The sequence below is a fragment of the Lolium perenne genome, chromosome 5, assembly GCF_019359855.2.
Source record: "Lolium perenne isolate Kyuss_39 chromosome 5, Kyuss_2.0, whole genome shotgun sequence".
Lineage (NCBI taxonomy): Eukaryota > Viridiplantae > Streptophyta > Magnoliopsida > Poales > Poaceae > Lolium > Lolium perenne.
This window is the reverse complement of record NC_067248.2, coordinates 95037924-95046017: the sequence shown is the minus strand read 5'-3', so window position 1 is coordinate 95046017 and position 8094 is coordinate 95037924.

Sequence of the window (8094 nt, the reverse complement as noted above, 5' to 3'; positions counted from 1 at the left end):
AAGTTGCTTTTGCAACAGTCACATGGAGGTGGTCTCATGGGTCACTTTGGACGAGAGAAGACATATGCCATGCTATCAACCCACTACTATTGGCCAAGAATGTACCGCGACGTGGAACGCCTTTGCCGCCGGTGTACAACATGCTTACAAGCTAAGTCTACTTCCAATCCCTATGGTCTTTACATGCCTTTGCCCATTCCATATGCACCTTGGTCGGACATAAGCATGGACTTTGTACTTGGCTTACCACGCACCAAACATGGTCATGACTCAATATTTGTGGTAGTGGATAGGTTCTCTAAAATGGCTCATTTCATACCATGTCATAAGAGCGATGATGCTTCACACATTGCTTCATTGTTTTTCAGGGAAGTGGTTCGCCTACATGGGATACCGGCAAGCATTGTGTCGGATCGAGACGTCAAGTTTATGAGTTACCTATGGAAGTCGCTCATGGCGAAGTTTGGAGTGAAGCTCTTGTTCTCATCGTCCTCGCACCCTCAAACCGATGGACAAACCGAAGTGGTCAATCGAAGCCTCTCCACCCTTCTCCGCACACTTGTGAAGACAAATTTGAAGTCATGGGAAGATTGCCTACCCCATGCGGAGTTCGCCTACAATCGAGCCAAGCACTCCACAACCTCAAGGAGTCCCTTCATGATCGTCTATGGATTCGAACCTCCAACGGCACTCGACATCCTCCCACTACCTCTTCATGAAAGGACGAACATGGACTTCGACGAGCGCACCACCGCCATGAAGAAACTACATGAAGAGACAAGAGCAACCATACAAGAGCATGTACTTCGCCAAGCTACCCGCCTCAACGCCAAGAAAAAGGAACGCGTGTTTGAAGAAGGAGACCTCGTTTGGATCCACCTAAGGAAAGAAAGGTTCCCGCAAGAACGCAACTCCAAGCTCAAGCCAAGAGGAGATGGGCCTTTCAAGGTCCTCAAGCGCATCAACAACAACGCCTACGTCATCGACATACCAACATCCAAGTACTTGGTGAGCAACACTTTCAACATCTCGGATCTCTCACCCTATCATGGAGATGAGGAGGAACAAGAGTCGAGGACGACTCTCTCCCAAGGGGGGGGGAGATGATGCGGGGTGGCCTTCGGACACCTCCTCACCAAGACCAACAAGTCCCCCAAGTGGACCAATGACACGGGCTCGGGCTAAAGCGATACATGACAAGGTGAACTCGCTCCTCACCACCCTTGACCTTGGTACCCCTTTGGATGGATTGCTACCTCATGCCGACGTGCTATGTGTCATTAGGTACAAGGCGCACCAAGACCCCGGAGAGGATGAGACGCCATGGCCAAGGGAAGGAGAGGAGCAGCAGAACCTGGAGATGAACATGAAGCCGAAACCGACGTCGCCCGAAGAGCGCCAAGGAAGAGAAGGACGCTGTCCGGTCCAGGACCCGGTCAGACCGGACCCACGACCGGACGCCCCGGCCACAGGCCCGGTCAACCGGGCGCAAACCGGGCCAACTCCCTCATACCGGACGACGACCGGATCCAGGACCGGACTCTTCGCAGAATCTCGGTTGGCGGCCGGTCGACCGGACCCATGACCGGACAGCCCGGTCACAGGCCCGGTCAGACCGGACCCCTGACCGGACAGCCCGGTTACAGGCCCGGTCTGACCGGACGCCCAACCGGATCCGACGGGAATACCCCACCAAACTGCCTTGACTTATCCATTCGCGTACCTGTTCGCCCTTGCTGGCTGTGCTTGCCTATTTAAGTAGCTGGACCCCCTCCTTTACTTTTCAGACTTGTTTAGAACTCAAACCTAACTTTGAGCTTAGTCTCCCTTGGGTATCATCCCTCTGTAATCAAGGCAACCCTTGTGGATGTATGGATTTGGTAGTGAGAGATTCTAGTGTTTACACTCTCTCTCCCACTCCTTGATTCGTCCTCCCCACCGGTCTCTCCTCTCGGAATTCTACCTTGAGTCTCTTCCGGGCGGATTCTATTGGCACGGTCCATCGAGCCGTGAGGGTAAGCATCGATTGTATCGGGTTGGTGTGCGTGGTTCTTCGTGTGTTCTTCGCGTTCTTCGTGTTCTTCCGCCTCTCCCCCTCTTTCCCCTTGATTCCTTGGGTCATTCGCGAGATCGGGCCACAATCGGGGTCTTAGACCACATCATTACAAGGGGATGCAAGTTATACCTAAGATGTTAGGCGGTGATGAGCACACAACTTGCGATGATGGCGGTGATGTCAAGAGTACGGTTGCAAGTCCGGGGTGCCGAGGATGACGTCGCTTGCTTCGGAGCTGCGGGTTAGTTTCACAAACAAGGCACTCAAACCGGAACAAGCAAACACAAGTTAGCGGATAAGATGGGTCAAAGTAGCTCGGCGGTGGTGGCGGTGGTATGCCGGTGGTGGGTGGTGTCGATGCTCTTGCGGAAGCGGTGGTGGTGGTGGGGCCGCGGCGTTGTTTACCCGTGGGATGGAGGGTGGCGGTGCTTGCCGGCGATGGGGAGGAGTGGCGGTGGTCGGCGGTGGTGGTGGCTGTGTGGCAGCGCCCGGTCTGGGGCCCGGTTGACCGGGTTCTGGACCGGCCTGCCCGGTTTGGCGGCCGGTTGACCGGGTTCTGGCCTGGCCTGCCCGGTCTGCAGCCCGGTCGACCGGGTTCTGTGCTGGCTCGTCCGGTCTGTGGCCCGGTTGACCGGGTTCGAAACCGGGTTTCACGAGTTGGAGCTTTCTCTCTCCTGTTCTTGAGGCAAACCAAGCCAAATCGACCCAAATCGAAAGAAACGATGGAATTGGGGGCTAGAAAGTGGGGGAAATAGTAGATCAAGCACCTCAACACCAAATCCATGGACCAAAACCACTCAAAACGCAACCAAATCGCAGATCCATCCAAAGGCAATTTAGGGCTATTTTTTGGAAAATTTTCTAGAAACGAAATTGGGTGGGTGGAGGGTCAAATCCGCGGAAACCAAAGGCTGCTGATACCATATGATGAGGTCTAAGACCCCGTGTGTGGCCCGATCTCGCGAATGACCCAAGAATCAAAGGGGGAAAGAGAGGGAGAGGCGGAAGAACACGAAGAACGCGAAGAACACAACGCACACCAACCCGATACAATCGATACTTACCCTCGTGGCTCGATGGACCACGCCAATAGAATCACCACGGGAGAGACTCGAGGTAGAATCCCGGAGTGAGAGATCGGTGTTGGGGACGGAGACCGGTGAGGGAGAGAGAGTGGGCTACACTAGAATCTCACTCACATAGATCCAAAGTCAAATGTCAAAAGTGGTGATCTATGTCAAGGAAACACGGAAACACACACAAGGGAGAACAATGGGGTTAGCGCGACCAAGGAAGTGAGCAAGTAACAAAGATGGTCCTAACGAAGACTATATGCTCGGTGTCACGCCAACACAAGAGAGACCGTAGCTTGGTTGCACAAGATAGAAGCAACAAGATTTGCACAAGGGCCACTCTTCTCTTATCTCTCTTAGTGCTCACAAGCTTTGCACTTCTCGATATCGGTGGACACACACTCTTTTCTATTTCTTTTTCTTTTTCTCTTTTTTTTCACTTTTTTTTTCTATGCTTAGAAGCTTTATTTTTCTCTATGTATATGTCACACTTTTTCTTCTTTTGTGTATCTTTCTCACCGAGCTTGCTTCGGAGCTTCGCTCAACACAACGCATACACACCCTCTCACGGTCGTGACACGTGCAATGCTTCGCAACACTCGGAAAGCTACTCTCGATAGGATAGGTACACAAAGAAAGAAACGGGGCTACAAGGTGTGAGGCAAGTTATACCTATTGACGTTAGGCGGTGTCAAGCACACGAACTTGCGATGGCGAAGTGGTGGTGACGATGGTGTCGAAGATGCGCCGGAATCCGGGGTGCCGATGCCGTTGTCGCGGTGTTGATGTAGGCGCGGAAGCGGTTCTCACGGACCAAAGGCACTCCAAAACGGAAACCAGGCAAATTAAGTCAATGCCCGAAAAGTAGGGTCAAAACGAGCGGTCAAAAGTTGGTGTCCAAAAATCGTCAAAAATTAGACGTAGACTATGTAGAGTCGTTGGAGGGTGTTGTTAAAGTTTGGAGTCAAACGGGCGCCGGAAAGTTGTCAAAGTTTGGGGCAAAAAAATAGAGTCAAAATTGGGCGAAATTGGTCCAGAACCCGGTCAATCGGATTCCTGGCCGGATCATCCGGTTGCCGTCCGGTCTCGCTCCGGTCCGAGCAGATTTTCCCGGTTGGGGTCCGGTTTGGCTCCGGTTTGGACCGGGGATTGGAGCTGGGGGCGGCGCGGCGTTTGCTGTGTGGAGCTGGGTGCGCGTGGACTTGGCAGAGGAGGTTGAGCGCGCGGGGACGGCCGAGCGGGGCAGGGAGCCTGGCGGCTTGGGCCTGGTCAGGTGGACGCGGCGGCGCGTGCTGGGCAGGGAGCGGGGCGCCTCGTGGAGCAGCGGGAAGGTGAGGCGGGCGCGCGGCCTAGCTGCAGGAGGTGCAGCGAGCGGGAAGGTGGGGCTAGCGGCTGGTGGCCTGGCCTGCGTGCGCGCGTGGTGCGGGGAGGCGGGCCAGGTGAGCGGCGGCGATGCTGGCTGCGTGTGGCTGCGGGCGCTGGTGCCTGGGTCGAGCGGGTGTTGCAGGTGCGAGCGGCGAGCAAGGCGGAGGCGAGCGTGGTCAGGAGTGGCTCGGCCGTTGACCAACAACAAGGAAACGAAGCTGTTCTTCACGATTTTGACCACGGCCGGCTCAAGAATCCTCAGATTTGATGCGAAAATGATGGAATTGGAGCATGAAAATTTGGGAAAACATAGATCAACACCAACAGCATCAGATCTGTGGAACAAAACCACAAAAAACGCAACAAATCCGGAGATCAAATTTCGAGCTATTTTTTGGGGCAATTTTTTTCGGAAATTTTTTTTTTGGTCGAAATTGGAGAGATTTGGGGGTCAAATTCGTGGCAACCTTTGCTCTGATACCATATGATGAGGCCTAAGGCCACGTGTGTTGCCCGATCTCACGAATTGACCGAGGGAAAGGCGGGGGAGAGGAAGAACACGAAGAACACGGCGAAGAACACGATGAACACACGCGAACGCACGCAACACAACCCGATACAATTCGGTTTACTCCCGATAGCCCGAACCACTATCCCGATAGAATCCCTCAAGGAGAGACACGAGGTAGAATCCCCGAGAGAAAGACCGATATACGATCTATGGAGTCACACGAGTGAGAGACCGCGGTAGAATCACAAGTGCGAAAGATAAATCATATAAGGAGTGCCTTGATACAACTCATAGATTTGTGTCTAAGAGAGGAGGGGGTTTCCCTAATCCCAAAGGGATGGTGGAGGCATAAACCAAGTTCTTACTCAAGTTATGTCTTCCCTAATGAAGGGGGAGGTGGGAGCCTATATATAGGGAGCCACTAAAGGAGGGGTAGTTTAGGCATACAAAGGGATAAAGGGTTCAGATTTGATGCTCTTTGCAATGGGGCGTCAGGGCCAGCACAGGTAGGGCGATAGGGCCGGCGCAGGTAGGGCGGCAGTGCCGTCGTCCTCAGGCGTAGTGGCGGTGCGGCAGTGCCGGTCTTCCTGGCGCGTCTCCTTATCCTCGACGTTCTCTTCCATGCTTCCGCGACCTCGGCCTTGAGTCCTCGAGCCTCCATGGTGTCGTCCACTTCCTCCGTACTTGTCGATGTGTTCCTATCATGGTCATATGAAGAAGGATGAAGTAGCATACCATTCATGAGAGACAATTGTAGGCACGCATAAAGGAGAAGATTCACCTTTGCGTGACGTGTCGGCGTTGACGCACATGATGCGGTGGAGACCGAAGGTCGCCCCGTATCACGTCTTGTATATTTTGCAGCTTAGTTTGTCGTGAACATTAACAATGTTATTGGCTGCTTTTGGCTGATGTATGCAGTTTATGCATTATACTTAGTTTTCTGATTATGCTGCTGTGAATTTATCATATACTAGCTTCTAGATTTGCTACTAGATTTTCTGCCATATTGGGCAAAAAAATGAGGGCCAAAAGGCATAAATAATTGAAGAAAGACAGAAATAGAAGCTTCTCTAGATTTGATACTAATTTGGTGAAAAAGACAGAGAGAGAAAGAGGGGAAAAGGTGCTCTTAAAAATGCCAATTTGGGCCGAGAGAGACAAAACCCAGCTCCTGCTCACGTGCAACCAAACGCTTCTCGTCCTGTCCCACGCGGTCCCTTTCTACCAGCCCCACGCGATGCGGCCCCACACGACGCGGCCCCACAGACGACGTGGCGCAACACGTCAGCACAGAACGTTCAAATAAACGGATTCCTTCCGTCTGAGCTCCTTATGCGGGTTTTAGACAAAGGCTTGGGGAAAACTGAGGAAAAAGTAAGGGGCTGGGGAAAAGTGAGTAGAACTAAGGACCCGAGGGCACAGAAATAGAAATCCCTATATAGTAAGCATTCAAGTTGATAAACAAGATCTAGACATATTGATACGGGGTGGCCTATGGACACCGCCGCCTCAAGACCGACAAGCCCTCCTCGTGGTCCAATGACACGAGCTCGAGCCCAAGCACTACGCCAAGAGGTGAATTCGCTCCTCTCTACCTATGACTTTGACACCCCCTTGGATGGCTTGCTACTTCATGCAAATACCCTATGTTCAATCAGATACATCGACCAAGACACAAGCCATGGAGACCAAGACGTTGGAGAGAGAGCTGGAAACGATGAAGATGGAGCTACAGCGCCCAGGCCGGAACTTCCGCCCCCCAGGACCGGAACTTCCGGCCAGATTCCTCCAAGATGCCCCCAAGATGCCCTCCAGCGCGCAGGAAAAAGCATTGGACCAGAACTTGCGCCCCGAGGGACCGGAACTTCCGCCCGGTCGGAACTTCCGCCCAAGTTCCGCCCAAGTTCCGAAAATACGCGAAAACAACACTAGATGTTACTGCGAGGAAATGGATGACTTTCGGAACTTGGCCGGAACTTCCGGCCTGGCCGGAACTTCCGGCCCCCAGGACCGGAACTTCCGCCCCTGACCGGAACTTCCGCCCAAGATGGCCGGAACTTCCGCCACCGCGAACTTCAGCACAACAGCACTTTTCAGCATGTAACTTAACCCTTCGCCCCCTACCTATAAATAGCCTAGTTGGCTCAGATCTGAGATTAGACTTGATTTGAAAGAAAACCTGAGCTTAGCTCACCCTTGTGGGAACCCTACCTAGATTTATGATCTTGTATCCCCACCCGGGCTCCTTATCAACTCGTGAAGATCTCTTTGGCGACTTCTACCGTTTGTTTGATCTTTTGCTTGCACTTCTATCTATTTGGTCTTTTGCTTGCACTTCTATCAAACCTTCCGGTCTTTTCGCCCTTCTAGATCTCCCGAGCTTTGATTGTCGATCTCTTTGCGGGACTTCTACCGGAAGGTCTTTTCCTGCAATCTCTATCGAGTTGGTGTTTCGAGCCAACGAGGGAAAACTCGAATTGTGTGCGTGTGTGTGTTGTATCCCCGCGTTTCCCCCACGTGTTCATCGCGTTCATCCACCTACCCCCACGAATCCCTTCAAATCCGTGAAGATCGGGCACATCCCTGGGCTTAGCCCATATCATATGGTATCAAGAGCTCCTTGGTTGCCACGGATTTGACCCCCACACCCACCAATTCCACCAATTTCGCCCAAAAAAATTTCCAAAAAAATTTCCCAAAAAATAGCACCAAATTGGCCTTGGTTGGATCTCGCGATTTGTTGAGTTTTTGGTGGTTTTGGTCCAATAGAAACTTGTTGATGAGGGCTAAGCCCAGGGATGTGCCCGATCTTCACGGATTTGAAGGGATACGTGGGGGTAGGTGGATGAACGCGATGAACACGTGGGGGAAACGCGGGGATACAACACACACACGCACACAATTCGAGTTTTCCCTCGTTGGCTCGAAACACCAACTCGATAGAGATTGCAGGAAAAGACCTTCCGGTAGAAGTCCCGCAAAGAGATCGACAAATCAAAGCTCGGGAGATCTAGAAGGGCGAAAAGACCGGAAGGCTTGATAGAAGTGCAAGCAAAAGACCAAATAAGGTAGAAGTGCAAGCAAAA